The 15,072-nt window shown below is 50.4% G+C and overlaps 1 protein-coding gene across 2 annotated transcripts in view; it reads right to left on the bottom strand.

Annotated features, from left to right (window-relative positions):
* The window catches only part of ZDHHC1 (zinc finger, DHHC-type containing 1), a 22,181-nt gene extending 19,095 nt beyond the window's left edge, over window positions 1-3,086 (bottom strand). For both annotated transcript variants that reach the window (XM_011932057.1, XM_011932056.1), the window contains exon 1: window positions 2,787-3,086. The gene's annotated coding sequence lies outside the window, so the exon portion shown is untranslated. The remainder of the gene's footprint in view (window positions 1-2,786) is intronic.
* Between the last annotated feature and the right edge of the window lie 11,986 nt (window positions 3,087-15,072).

Genomic DNA, 15,072 nt, shown 5'->3' with positions numbered 1-15,072 from the left:
CCATGCCTGGCCAGTGTGAGAGATTTTCTTCTCTTTTCTTCACTTTTTTTTTTTTTAAGACGGAGTTTCACTCTTGTTGCCCGAGCTGGAGTGCAGTGGTGCAATCTTGGCTCACTGCAGCCTCCGCCTCCTGGAGTCAAGTGATTCTCCTGCCTCAGCCTCCCGAGTACCTGGAATTACAGGCGTCAGCCGCCACGCCCGGCTACTTTTTAAATTTTTTTTTTTTAGTAGAGATGGGATTCTACCATGTTGGCTGGGCTGGTTTTGAACTCCTGACCTCAGGTGATCCACCCTCCTCGGCCTCTTAGCCACTGCGCCCAGCCTACCTTTTTTTTTTTTTTTTTTTTTAGAGACAGGATCCTTCTTTGTCGCCCAAGCTGGAGCGCAGTGGTATGATCATCGTTCACTGTAACCTCAAACTCATGGGTTTATGCAAGCCTCCCACCTTGGCCTCCCAAAGTACTGGGATTACAGGTATAAACCACCGTGCAGTCGGGAGATTTTCTATCTATGAGTATTCCTAAATGAACTTTCTGTTTCCCCTAGGATCTGCTTTTGAAATAATTTTCACTGAGATTTAACAGATGCCCAGTTGAACTACCTAAAGAGAAGCTAGACAGAAAACATTTCATGGTACACAGTGTTTTATAGCACAAAAGTCATTTACAAAAGATTGTTTAGGGACGAGTACTTTGTTTATTAAAATTCCCCACAGGTGCTAGAGAAGTCTCTGACCTTAAAATTCTGAGAAGCAGCTCTGGTTCAACTAACGGATGCACATCATACAACTACCGAAAATTAAACTGGAACTTCAAGCTGTTCTCAAAGACCTCTCCAGTCACTGGTCTCAGAGGTAGCTGGGCCCTCGCTTTCTCTCTCATAACAGGCAGAAGTCTGATGCTGGTCGGACGCAGTAGCTCATGCCTGTAATCCCAGCACTTTGGGAAGCTGAGGCAGGCGGATCACCTTAGGTCAGGAGTTAGAGAACAGCCTGGCGAACATGGTGAAACCCCGTCTCTACTAAAAATACAAAAATTAGCTGGGCATGGTCATGGGCACCTGTAATCCCAGCTACCTGGGAGGCTGAGGCAGGACAATCTCTTGAACCCAGGAGGTTGAGCTTGCAGTGAGCCGGGATCACGCCACTGCACTCCAGCCTGGGCAACAGAGCGAGATTCTGTCAAAAAAAAAAGGTCTGATGCCATGGCAAGAAAAGCCTGAAACCCCAATTATTCCTGAGTGGACATGGTTTGCAAACATTTTCTGTGCCATTCTCCTCCTGAAGCAACCATTGCAAATTGGGATACAAATGAAGCCAAGGAAAGGGGACAAGAAGGAGGGAGTAACACAGAATAGAAACAAGGCCAATGAAGAGAGGCCAAGGTTGTTGATTTCAACCAGGAAATCAACTCATATGACTGCAGGAGCCAGCCTTGGGGAACACCCACCACAACAGTCATTAAGAACAAAGTTGTGACAGAAAAAAGAAAGAAAAACAAGAACAAAACAAAACAATCTGGCTAATTAAGGACCACTGTTGCTTTTACTGCATCTCATGGTGATTATCTGTCTATAAACCCATCTCCCACAGTGAACCAACGGTTCCACAAAAGCAGAGACCACCCCTCAGCCCAGGTCTGAACCCAGCTCTCCTTCAGTAAAGGAAGTCAAGCCACTTTTTTACCATCTCTGCTGCCATTACCCCAATCCGAACCTCCAGCATTGCTCTCCTACAGTGTTTGCATGATAATAACCAACACCAGCATTTAGAGGGCACTTATTCTGTGCCAGGCACTGCTTCAATGGAATTCACTCATTCAATTCTCACAGAGCTCTAAGGAAGGTCCTATCATTTCCAACCGTTCTTGTAGATCCTTGTAGTCACTGATTTCAGATGTGACTGGCCTCTCACTTTCTCATAAAAAACATGCAGAACATCCACCCCCATCATGAGAACACTGAGGCTCAGAGACACTAAATGAGTTATTTTAGGAGGCAGAGCTAGATTGGCAGAACTAGGATGGCCCTCAGCTGACTTCCCAGTATGTCCTGTCACAACCATGCTGCTCAGCAGCCAGAGTGAAGTGAGCTTTTCAAATGTGAAACTCAACCAAACTTTTCTTTGGGAGGCCGAGGAGGGTGGATCACCTGAGGTCAGGAGTTCAAGTCCAGCCTGGCCAACATGTTGAAACCCCGTTTCTACCAAAAATACAAAAATTAGCTGGGTGTGGTGGCAGGCACCTGTAACACCAGACTCGGGAGGCTGAGGCAGGAGAATCGTTTAAACCCGGGAGGCGAAGGCTGCAGTGACCTATGATCATGCTACTGCACTCCAGCCTGGACGACAAGAGCAAAACTCTGTCTCAAAGAAAAAAAAGGAAAAAATTAAAAACTCTCCCCATGGTTTCCTTTTAAAACAGACCCTCCATGACCAACCCCTCGATTTCAATACCAGAGAGCCTAACCCGACCAGAAATCACTTTAGTCATGTATGACACCTGCTTCCCAGCCACCTTCCTTAATGCTCTGGGTTCTGGAGACGGGCCACGTCTGTTCGGAGTCCTCTGTGCCCACGCCTGGCACAGAGCCTGGCAAAGACTAAGCGCTCAAGGAAGATCTGTGAACTTGATGCATGGTAAAAGGAAGCCCCGCGCTCTGCCCGGGCCCTGGAACTCAGGCCACCAGCTCCAGGCGGAAGTGAGCCCAAAGCTGGCCAGGCGGCAGCATCCGCGACCCCGTGGCTCAAGCCAGGCTCCGAGGTGAGAAACCGGGCGGGGACTCCTCACCTGCGCGCCGCGGCGGCCGTGCCAGATGGGCCCTGCCAAGGTCAGCCAGAGGTTCGGGCCCCACGCCTGGCCTTCCACCCTCCCCGGGGCAGCCGCGCTTCAGACCCTCGCGGTAGGGACGGTCCCCGGGACTGGGCGGCAACGCGCCCGGGAGCGGGGCCCCATCCCGGACGGAGACTGGGCCGGCGAGTCCTCGGGCTCTGGCTCTGGCTTCGGCTCCGGTTCCAGCAGGCTTGCGGGGCGGCCAGGCCAGGCCGGGACTGGCTGGGCCTAGTCCGGCGCTGGGCCCGTTCCCCTGACAACGGCGCGGGCTACGGCGCCCCACAGCGGCCAAACCGCGCTGCGTCACTCCGCGCCGGTCCCCCGGCCGGGGCGGGGCTTGCCAGGGACCCCCTTGGTGCCCCACTCGGCCCATTCCCAGATTCTGCCTAACCTTTCGTCTAGAAAATCCACTTTTCCCTACTCCCGAGTCACAGCTTGTCTTCCTGAAATCCTAACATCTCAAACGCGCCCCCTTCCAGTTTCTTTCCTGAGACCATCGCTCTCAAGAAGAGACTTCCCCCAGCCCCAATCAACCTTTACACTTCGATGAGCGTATGTGCTGGAACATCCATGATATCCTGATCCTTCCGGGAGTTTACAGGTTAAGGGGCAAACAGATCTAGACAAATAAATTACACCACTAAAAATGCAGGTACCCCAGAATATAAAGCAAGAAGTGTAAGAGCTTAAAATAAGTAGCACAAAATGTCTCATTTATTTATTGCCTTTAAATCAAGCAAAAATCAAGCCCCAATCTTCCAGGCTGATGGGAAATTCAATCTTTTTTTTATTTTTCAAACTGGTCTCTGTTGCCAAGGCTGGAGTGCAGTGGCACAATCACGGCTCTCTGCAGCTTCGAACTCCTGGGCTCAGGCGATCCTCCTGTCTCAGCCTCCAGAGTAGCTGGGACTACAGGCGAGCACCACCACGCCCGACTAATTTTCACATTTTTTTGTAGAGACGGGGTTTTGCCATGTTGCCCAGGCTGGTCTCGAACTCCTGAACTCAAGCGACCCACCATCTCAGCCTCCAAAAGTGCTGGGATTACAGGCGTGAGCCCCTGCCCGGCCGGGAAATTCAGTCTCAGTCTCCACTGGACTCCTCTTAGCTAGGTAATTCCAAAGGACTCATGTTTTCCTACAGCAAAAAACCCTCTGGTGAGAGTTTTGTCTGGTACTGAGGCCACAGCCATTGCCCCCATCCACAAAGATTTTCAGGTTTGGGCTCTATGAGGCCATCCCTGATGAGGCCCCTGCCTTTCCCTGGGGCTGCCAGGGACAGACACCTGCTTCCTCTGCTCCAGGACCTGCAGCCTCCCTTCCCTTTCTTTACCTGGGAGACTTCCCTGCTAACTTGGTTTCCCTAAAAGTCCCCTCTCCCCTTCTCCTTGGGGACACTCAGAATGGAATCTTCTATGAGTTCAGGCTTTCTCAAAAGACAGGAAGGCACTTTGTCTTCTGCTATCTGTCCTGTGCACATCTCCAAGGCAGATATGACAGATAGGGAGAGAAAACATCCTTATCTCTAAAATGTATAAGTCACAAGCATACTTATTGTATGTTTTATTAGGCAACATAAATACTGCTCTGTCACATGACAGGTGCGTGGGTCCTTGTGCAAGTGACATAACCTATTACTTAAATTCTTGTTTTTAAGATTGATAAACTCAAACTCAATGTGGGATAAATATCAATGCTATTCTGGCTTCAGAATACAAGCTAACTCCTTAACTCTTATCTGGAATTGGAAAACTTCGGGTCAAACAGAGATCATGACCCAGAAATCAAGATGGAGGATGAGGCTGGACGCAGTGGCTCACACCTGTAATCCCAGCACTTTAAGGAGGCTGAGGCAGGAAAATTACTTGAGGCCAGGAGTTTGAGACCAGCCTGGGAAACATAGAGAGACTCCCATCTCTACAAAAGATGAAAAAAATAGCCAGGCCTGCTGGCCTATGCCTATAGTCCCAGCTACTTACAAGGCTGGGGCAGGAGAATAGAATCACTTGAGTTCAGGAGTTCGAGATTGTGGTGAATTATGATCATGCCACTGCACTCCAGCCTGGGTGACAGAGTAAGATCTTATCTCTCAACTGGTTTCAGTGGCTCATGCCTGTAATCCCAACACTTTGGGAGGCCGAGGCAGGCGGATCACAAGGTCAAGAGATCAAGACCATCCTGGCTAACGTGGTGAAACCCCATCTCTACTAAAAGTACAAAAATAAGCCAGGTGTGATGGCACGCACCTGTAGTCCCAGCTACTCGGGAGGCTGAGGCAGGAGAATGGCTTGAACCCAGTAGGCGGAGGTTGCAGTGACCCGAGATCGCACCACTGCTCTCCAGCCTGGGTGATAGAGTGAGACTCTGTCACAAAAAAAAAAAAAAAAAAAATTCTTATCTCTCTCTCTCTTTTTTTTTTTTTGGAGACAGAGTCTTGCTTTGTCTCCCAGGCTGGAGTGCAGTGGCGCGATCTCAGCTCACTGCAACCTCCACCTCCTGGGTTCAGGTGATTCTCCTGCCTCATCCTCCCAAGTAGCTGGGATTACAGTCGCCTGCCACCATGCCCAGCTAATTTTTGTATTTTTGGTAGAGACAGGGTTTCATCATGTTGGCCGGGCTAGTCTTAAACTCCTGAACTCAGGTGATCCGCCCACCTCAGCCTCCCAAAGTGCTGGGATTGCAGGCGTGAGCCACTGTGCCCGGTCAGATCATATCTCGTTAAAAAATAATAATAATACATAAATATTTTTAAAAACAAGGCGGGGCCAGGCACGGTGGCTCACACCTATAATCTGAGCACTTTGGGAGGCTGAGGCAGGCAGATCACTTGAGGTCGGGAGTTTGAGACCAGCCTGGGCAACATGACGAAACCCTGTCTCTACCAAAAATACAAAAATTGGCTGAGCATGGTGATCCATGCCTGTAATCCCAGCTACTCAGGAGGCTGAGATGGGAGGATCGCTTGAACCCAGGAGGCAGAGGTGGCAGTGAGCTGAGATTGTGCCACTGCACTCCAGCCTGGGCGACAGAGCAAGACTCTCTCTCTAAATAAATAAATAAATGCAAATACAAATAAAAATTTAAAAACAAAGTGAAAGATGAGTCCATATATTCTCATAATAAGGGGAGGGACCCAAAAGGCCCTGGATCCACTTGACTCAGGGGCTTCTCTCCTGGATGTCTCATCGGTGTCTGGGATGTAACACATCCCCTCATGCCCTCTTTGTCCTTGCCGCAAGACTGCTCCTCCCCTTGGGCCCTCTGAAGGTCACCAACATCTACCCAGTCAGCCCATCTGTACACTCAGGCTTATCTTCCCATGTCTCTCCTGCTAGTCCTTGCCCACTTAAACCAGATAGTGCCCATAACCAGGCTGCCCTCACTCTGAAACACATCCTGTGTCCATTCCTTCCTCTCCACCCCAGCCCAGACCACCAGCATCTTCCTTGCTGAGCCTGCAGCAGCCTCCAATTCTCCCTAACATCAGCCTGCCTACTTTCGGCCCATCCTCCTCTCAGTTGCCAGACTATCCTTCCTTCTCTTTATTTGTTAGAGGAGGTGGTAGTCTGAATAATAGCGCCACAAAGATGTCATCGCCCTAATTCCTGGAACCTTTGAATGTGTTACATGATATATCAAAGGGGATTCTGCAGATGAGATGAAGATCTCAAGATGGAAGAGATTATCCCAGGTTATCTGAGTGAGCTCAATGTAGTCACAAAGGTCCTTATAAGAGGGAGGCAGGAGGGTCGGATGGGAGAAGGACCACGTAATGACAGAGGTCAGAGAGATTTGAAGGTGCTACACTTGCGGGCTTTGAAGATGGAGGAAGGGGCCTGAGCCAAGGAACTCAGGCAGCCTCTAGATGCTGGAAAAGGCTAGGGAGCAGACCCTCCTTTAGAGCCTCCAGAAGGAATCAGCCTGCTGTTGCCTCAACTCTAGCCCAGGGGTACCCATTTTCAACTTCTGACCTCAAGAACTGTCAAGATGACACATTGGCAGTCATTTGTTTCAGCAGCAATACGAAATGGATACAGTGATTTGCAAACAGGGTTAAATGCACATATATATGCCCAGTGAAAGCTGTTTTCAATTGAAACAAAAATCCAAGTGACAGCTCAGATTCCTTTGACACCTTTTTTTTTTGAGCGGGGGAGTGGGGTTGGGGGGACGAAGGGATGAGTTCTCTCTCTGTCACCCAGCCTAGAACGCAGTGCTGTGATCTTGGCTCACTGCAGCCTCCGCCTCCTGGGCTCAAACAATCCTCCCACCTCAGCCTCCTGAGTAGCTGGGGACTACAGACATACACCATCAACCCAGCTCGTTTTTGTTTGTTTGTTTGTACTTTTGGTACAGACAGGGTCTTGCTATGTTGCCTGGGCTGATCTCAAACTCCTGAGCTCAAGCCATCCACCCGCCTCAGCCTCCCAAAATCCTGGGATTACAGGCGTGAACCATGGCGCCTGGCCTCCCTTGACGTCTTTGTGCGTGACTCCAGGCCAGGCTCTGTGAGAAGATGACTCTCTCACCCCAAATCTGCTTTTGAAAAGCACAGGCAGTTTGATCATGCTTTTTGGTTTGTTTGTTTGTTTGTTCATTCATTTGTTTTTTTAAGACGGAGTCACCCAGGCTGGAGTGCAGTGGCACAATCTTGGCTCACTGCAACCTCCACCTCCCAGGTTCAAGCAATTCTCCTGCCTCGGCCTCCTGAGTAGCTGGGATTACAGGCGTGCACCACCACACCCAGCTAATTTTTGTATTTTTAGTAGAGTTGAGGTTTCACCAGGTTGACCATGCTGGTCTCAAACTCCTGACCTCAAGCTGATCATGCTCCTTCTGAGTCTGTCATCCTTCTGTGGTCCCCAATCCAGAAGCTGACATTGTGCAGGGCATCACCGACTGAGGAAAGCCACACGTTGCCTGGCAGGTGCCACAGAAATCTTTCTAATGTGAAACCACCTCATCAACCTTGCTTAAGAGATTCCAGGGCTCCCTTTTGCCTTTAGGATCAACTGAAATGACAAAGTGTGGCTTCCAATGCCCTGCTGGGCAGGCTTCTGGTATGTGGAGCTCCTTCCTGTCCTCTGACAATTCTGCAGCTCCTGGAACCGGCAACATCTGTTTTCACCCTCAGGCCTCTTCCCACAGGGTTCTCTTTACCTTGTGTTGTTCCAGCTCCTCCCAACAACACCCCCTCCCCCAACCTGGCCAATTTCTATGAAAACTTGAGACACATTTTATAGAAGTCAGCCCCTTGGGCAGGACTTGTTCCCTCCAGTCAGACAGAAGAGGAGGGAATTATCATTCCTCCCACAGGGGAGGAATAATGTTTGTATTGTTTACTATTGCTTCCTTAGCACGGAGCCCAGAACACACTAAGCACTCAAGAAATGTGTATTGAGGCCGGGTATGGTGCCTCCCGCTGTAATCCCAACACTTTCGGAGGCCAAGGTGGGAGGATTGTTTGAGCCCAGGAGTTTAAGACCAGCCTGGGCAACATAGCAAGATCTTTTACAAAAAATTTTTAAAATAGCGGTGCATGATGATGCATGCCTGCAGTCCAAGCTACTCAGGAGGCTGAGAAGGGGAGGATCCCTGGAGCCCAGGAGTTCGCGGCTGCAGTGACCTATAAGTGACTGCACCACTGTAGCCTGGGCAACAAAGCAAGATTCTGTCTCTAAAAATAGTAATCATAAAGAAAGAAATGTGTGTCAAACACATGAAGAATAAAAAAGGATAGTGCTACTTATAGGAATTCTGTGCAGCCTTGTGTAAATAGCCAAATTATTTTTGTGTAAAAATGGACTTTCCCACGTCTTCAACATAGTAAATCTATTTTTTCCATGTCCCTTGTAAAGCTTTTTGCAAAATTTGCTGCATTCAAGGCACTCTCCTCCCATTAATATTCTTCCGTTAAGTGGTTTTTACGACCACTTCACGCTTTAAGAAAGAAGCGCCCTTTAGTATTTAAAATATTCTCTCAGCTTCCTTGGTGAGATCTTTGGCAACCTTCCTACTGTTGATTGTAACCGGTGCGACTTGGAACACAATGTCACTCTTCCAGAACTCTTCTCAGACCTAGATAAAACTTACTCTGTGTCACCAGTTGGGGACAAGGTGTTTGGAAACAGTACCTTATGCAACAGAACTGCTGGAGGGCTGCCCCTCGGAGGCAAATGAAATAAAAATCATGGTGTGTGGAAAATGTGCCCGCGGAGTCCTAGGAACCAAAGATTTTTAAGCATCTCTGCCAGTAATTCACTTTCTATTTTATGTTTCTTGGAAAACTGAAGTATTGTATTTACCACGTGTCACCTAAGATGCAGAAAGCGGGGGAAAAAAGTGATCCTGGCTGGTGAAGATTTCCATTCCAAAGGCAGCCTGGTCCAAGCTGTTCTCTTGCAACTGACTCCCCCATCTCCCCCACCAGCCCCCTCCTGCCCCTGCAGAGGCTTCCTGGGGAGGGGTATTTCCTTTCAATATGAAATCTGTCTTTTTGCTTGTTCATTTCTATGGGGAATGGCACATCCATGCAAAGTTGTTGGCTGCTCTTATTTTACTTCAAAAATGGGCTGGCCTCAGACACCTGAGTTTTTCCTCGAATACTTTAAAGCAAATTATGTGCCGGAACCTCTCAGACCTGCTCTCACCGGAATTTCCTTTGAGTGTTCATATCTCAGAGCCTTATGTAACCTGACACAATTATCTGAAAAAGCTTGGGATCCAAAAGAAAGGTGTTCTGAGCTACGAATGAAGGTCAGAGCTGGGAAAAAAGTGCTCTCCCCTGCCTGGGGACTGGGTCACACTTCACTACGACAATGCCCAATTCACGTTCCAAAGAAAAAATACTAAACCTCTGGCAGGGTGACCAGTGGGTATACTCACCTCATTTCTCTGAACAAGGAATCGCTTAATGAGGGCTCCCGGGGCATTACAAAGCCTTGGACGTGGCTGGTGGTTAAAAATATTTCGATAACCACCTCCAGCTTCTGGTTTCCCAGGATGGAAGCAGGAGTGGCCCGGGCCCCTTTAGGAGAGTAACCCCTCCACTGACTGCAAAAATTAAACCGAACTGGAGAGTTGGGGTCTCATGCCAGAGGTCAGTGCTGCAAATGGGGTATAGGTGGGGGTCTGGAATTCACATTTTTATACCAAGTGGTTTGTCTAAGTGATTTGACTCAAGCCCGGCCCAAGGCTCCCCTACCCCAGCCCACTCCCAACATGAGGGGGAAGGAAAGCGAGGACGATAACTGTTAAGTACAGACCTAAAATTGGGGGCAACCAGGAGATGACCCCGCATTCTGGAAAGCCCTCAGGCCAAGAAGCTCTTTTTCTTCTTCTTTGAGAAATATCAACCCTGCTCGATATTTGCATACCAGCGGTGAGGGACCTCTACGGAGCAGAGGCACCACTCATAGGTGGTTGACTTTTCAAGGAATTCGCTGGAGAAAATTGTAGGCAAGGCTGTGAACAAAACCCCCCTCCATCTGGTTTCAGTTTATTTAAAAAAAACAACACACACAGGCCTCCCCAACAGCAATCAGAAGACTGCCACAGCTTCCCCAGGGGGCGTATTAGCCACCAGGGGTGGGGCTGAATTATGTATATGCAAATAAATTAAAACAGTCAGCCAACAGCAACTAATTTTTGTATCTTTTGCAGTTGTTCTGCCAAGAAAAGGCCTGAATCGGGGTGATGGAAGCTATAAGGAGACAAGCTTTGGAATGAGATTTAACAATCAAATTGCCTTAATTCCATCGTTGGGAGACTTGTTTTTAATCGAGCAGCAAATAGTAAAAGGTCAGTAGCCTTATCCTTATGTATAGGATAAGGATAATGATAGTACCTACTTCATAGTGATGACGTGAGGATAGTAAATAAAATAAAGACCAAGCAAGCTAAGCACAAGGACTGGCATGCCACAAACACACAGTCACATTGGAGGATACAAGACAGATCCTAGAAGGATTTCATCCAGAGTCAATCAAGCTCTCCCTCCACATGCTCTCAGCTGGGGCTTGCTTTCCCCCTGGGAGTGGTCCAGAAAGCCCTGCAGAGCACACTCTCTCTGTTTCGCAAACTCAAGGACCCTAATCCCCAAACATCTGCCTTTAATCCTGGAGACAGTAGAAGTTCGGAGGAGGGTGCCAGACACAGGCTGAAAACACAAGTGATGCTCTTGGCTTTCTGTGTCTTACTGGCCCCTCTCTCTGGTAACCGGAGGGGAGGTTTCCTTCAGTTCCTTAACTGAAGGGCCTGGTTTCCAGGTGCCCAGCCCAGGTGGGATAGCTCTGAAAAATGGTGGGGACAGGGGGAGTTCAGTTCATGCCTAGGGTATTCAGAGGGGAGTCGGCAACCTCCAGGGCTCCCACGCTACGGGAGCAACGTGCTGGAGCCCACAGGCTTCCACGTGTCTTGGGGCTCAGCCTTTGCATGTTCAGGGGCGCCTCGAGCTCAGTTTGTTTGAACAGACCTCTACTCTGTCCCTCATCTGGATGCAGACTACCAGCCTCAAGGATCACTTGAAGCCAGCAGTTCAAGACCAGCCTGGGCAACATAGTGAGACCCCTGTCTCTACAAAAAATTTAAAAAACAATAGCCAGGTGTGGTGGTGAGCACCTGTAGTCCCAGCTACTATGGAGGCCTAAGATGGCAGGATTGCTTGAGCCCAGGACTTCAAGGCTGCAGTGAGCCATGATTGTGCCACTGTACTCCAGCCTGGGTAACAGAGCAAGACCCCATCGCTAACTAAAAGTAATAATAATAATAAAGTAATAATCATAATAACATTTAAAAGTGATAATAATTTAGTCAGCCTCCACTCTTCCCCAGATCCATTTCCTGGCCACCTGGGAAATGGATCATTTGCTCAAAACCATTCCAAGCTCTCCTTTGCCCTCAGGATGAAGTCTAAGGTGCCATGGGTAACCAACACAGCCCCGTATTAACACAGTTCTCAAGAGCCCAGACTTTGGCTTCAGGTACACCTGAGTTTGAATCTTGGGGCTGGTCCAAGACTCCAATGCAAATGGACTTGAGCTTGAGAGCTTGAGCAATTCCCTTCGCCTCTGGAAGCCTCAGTTCCCTTGAATGTAAAATAGTGATAATGGCAACTACTATAAAGGCTATGATGAGGTATCTGCACCCAACCCAGGGCTTGGGACACAGCAAGAGATTTGGAGGCCATTGCATGGCATGAAGGTTGAGGATGTGGTGGGGCACGATGACTGCCAGCACCAGCGTTAGACATGCTGAGGCTGAGAGGCCTATGTGTGTCCAGTGGAAGTGTCCAGGGGCAGCTGGACATGTGGGCCTGTGGTCAAAAGGGAGGGCTTGGCCAGAAAGCAAGCAGGGAGGTCGCCAGCATGTGAATAGAAAGATGAGCTCATTGTGTGGGGAGGGCCAAGAGTGAGGCCTCCACAGCCAGAGCTTCACCCACAAGGAAGAGAAGCTGGAGAAGGAGGCTCAGAAGGAGAGGCAGTGAGGTAGGAGGAAACCCGGCAGCCATGGCTTCGCAGGCACCCAAGGGAGACAGGGCTTGGGGCAGGAGAAAGAGATGCCAGCAGGGCCAAGGCTTTGAAGAGGCCAAATTAGCTGAAGCCAGAGATGGGTCTATGGGATTTGGGAACTAGGGGGTTAGGAGGGGGAGCTGGTCCCAGGCAAAGGTCGGGAGGGGACAATGGTGATGGTGATTATGGACAACTTTAGAGAAATGCAGCTGAAAACATGAGAAAACACAAGAGAGACGCTTTTTTTTTTTGAAACAGAGTCTTGCTCTGTCACCCAGGCTGAAGTACAGTGATACAATCTCAGCTCACTGCGGTCTCTGCCTCCCGGATTCAAGAGATTCTCCTGCCTCAGTCTCATGAGTAGCTGGGACTACAGGCATGTGTCACCACACCTGGCTAATTTTTGGATTTTTAGTAGAGGCGGGGTTTCGCCATGTTGGCCAGGTTGGTCTTGAACTCCTGACCTTAGGTGATCCGCCTGCCTTGGCCTCCCAAAGTGCTGGGATTACAAGCGTGAGCCACCGTGCCCAGCCACAAGAGAGATGCTTGTGGAAAGGGATACGGGCTTGAGGTTTCCAATGGGTGAGGCTAGCACCAGTACACTTGCTGCTAGGGCCAGTAGTCAGTTGCTATATCTGTGGTGCCCAGCACAGGGCTTGGCACGCAGTAGGAACTCAACACAAGTTTGCTGTTTTTGAGGACAGGGAGCAATGGGGTCTAGGACCCTGGCCACTGGCAGGAAGAGGGACCCTCTGCCATTCTGCCAAGAGGAGGCGTGGTGGGGGTGAAGGCCTGAAGCAGAGTGCAGGGCAGGGGCTCCTTGGAAATCTGCAGCCTCTGAGCTGCAAAGGGAGGAGGAGGTGACAAGTCAGTGCTGAGTGCTCTGCTCCAGGAACCCAAGTACAGTCAGAGGACAGAGCGTGAGGGCTCCTGGAGTCTGCCACTTGGTACCCCCTACTCTAGACATCTGTTCCCCTCTCCTCAATCCAGCAGTCAGTCGGTTACCTGGTCTTTATCTCCTTCAGAGCCGTGCTCTCCCTACACGGCCAGCAGAGGGTGCCAGTGAGCTGCTGGACTGCGCTGGAGGAGCCCAGAGCCAGCCTGCCCACCCCTCTGTCCTCCAGAGCCTGGGGCGTGCTAAGGGTTTGGTTAACCAGGTTTCTGACCAAGGTGGGGTGGAGGCTGGGACAAAGGACTAAGGGAGTCTGTGGGCTGAGGGCTTAGGGGCTGAGTGGCTCAGGGGCTCTGCTCCCGGTCACCCTACATTCCTCTGCCCTGCCAGACTCTGCTTTATCTGTTGAGGCTCCTGCCCACTGCCCCTCTCCGCTTCACTTCCCTGGAAGCCCCTGACAGCCTAGACTCCTGGTTCTAGCAGAGGCTGGTTTTCTGCCCCTAGGCAGGCACGACTTGGCACCAGGCCTCAGACAGGGCTGGGCCAGCTTCTCCCAGCCATGACTGCCCTAACCACCTTGTACTTCTAGAACGTCTCCACCTAATGCGGGATAAGGGGTCAGTGGCTGAGGAGGCCACAGGAGCTGGAGCATAGGTTCTGGGAAGGAGGAGGTCTGGGCTAGGAAGTAGGATGAATGGGCAGGGGGAGTTTACATAAAAAATGTGGCAGATGGTCTAGTCCCACCAAGACCCAAATCCCGTAAGACTAATGGCTCTGCCTGAGGTGGCATGAGGTTCCAGAAGCTGAGCTGGAAACACCGCCTTCCTCATCCTAACCACGTTATACTCTTCAGCTAAACGCAAATCCCAACATCGCCTCCCAGCAAGTCTCTCTCCCCATCGTGGCCTTTGCGGTTCCTTCCCAGGACAGTGTAGGACCCTGCTTCTGTCTCTGTCCTTCTTTTGCCTTCCTGCCCCATCCCCCTACTCTTCAACTCCTGCTTTAGCAAGTGCTGGTTCTATCTGTGTCGTCTTGACCTTGAAGGCTCCCCAGGACCCTCATCTCAGCTTCTACTCCCTTCCCCACTCCAAGGGGAAGACTCCAATGGACTGAGGCTGGAGAAACCACAGGCAGACTCTTGGTGGGGTGGCTAAAGCTGGGGGGTCTGGCCAATCCAAGCTCTATAGCTCAAATCAGGAAGTCAGTCCAGGAGCGCTGTGTCTGGCCCTGAGCCTGGGCCATACATTCACCCCAACAGGAGTCAATGACTTTGGAAAAGGAATGTTTTCCTGAGTTTCTAGAGGCAGGATGACCCAGATTGAAGGACAGAGAGTTACCAGAAACACACACAACACACACAAACGTACTCACTTGCGCACACAGGGTCACGGTATAGGGAGTGACACAACCAAATGGCCTGGACAAGCCACAGAGTCCCATGGACACAAGTGCTTACAAACACAGGCACACAAGGTCGTGTACCCAAGGTCAGGCACACACACCCTCTTCATTCAAGTCCTGCCTCCCAGGGCCAGGGCTTGCCTGTCATCCGTCCTTAGGAGGATGGATAGGTGGAGGCACAGGAGTGACTTGGGGCAAATTGGTCCTCCACCCAGAGCCTCTCCCTTTAGGTGGGTCTGGCTCCCAGCACCCCCCTGAGATTTCCCTGGCCCACCAGGGGGCTGTGTCTGGTGGCAGAGAGGGCACTGGAGGAGGCATTGCCCTAAAACCCTGGCAGAGCCTGGGCACCTAAGAGAGAATGAGCAACAGGGCTAGGAGGTGTGACAGGGAGTCCACAACCTCCCAGGACCTTGGGAGGGCAGGGATGAGGCACTGAGCATGGC

Source organism: Colobus angolensis, unplaced genomic scaffold (genome assembly GCF_000951035.1).
Source record: "Colobus angolensis palliatus isolate OR3802 unplaced genomic scaffold, Cang.pa_1.0 Scaffold93, whole genome shotgun sequence".
NCBI lineage: Eukaryota > Metazoa > Chordata > Mammalia > Primates > Cercopithecidae > Colobus > Colobus angolensis.
Note: the sequence above shows the minus strand (reverse complement) of the source record. Positions and strands in the feature narration are given on the sequence as shown.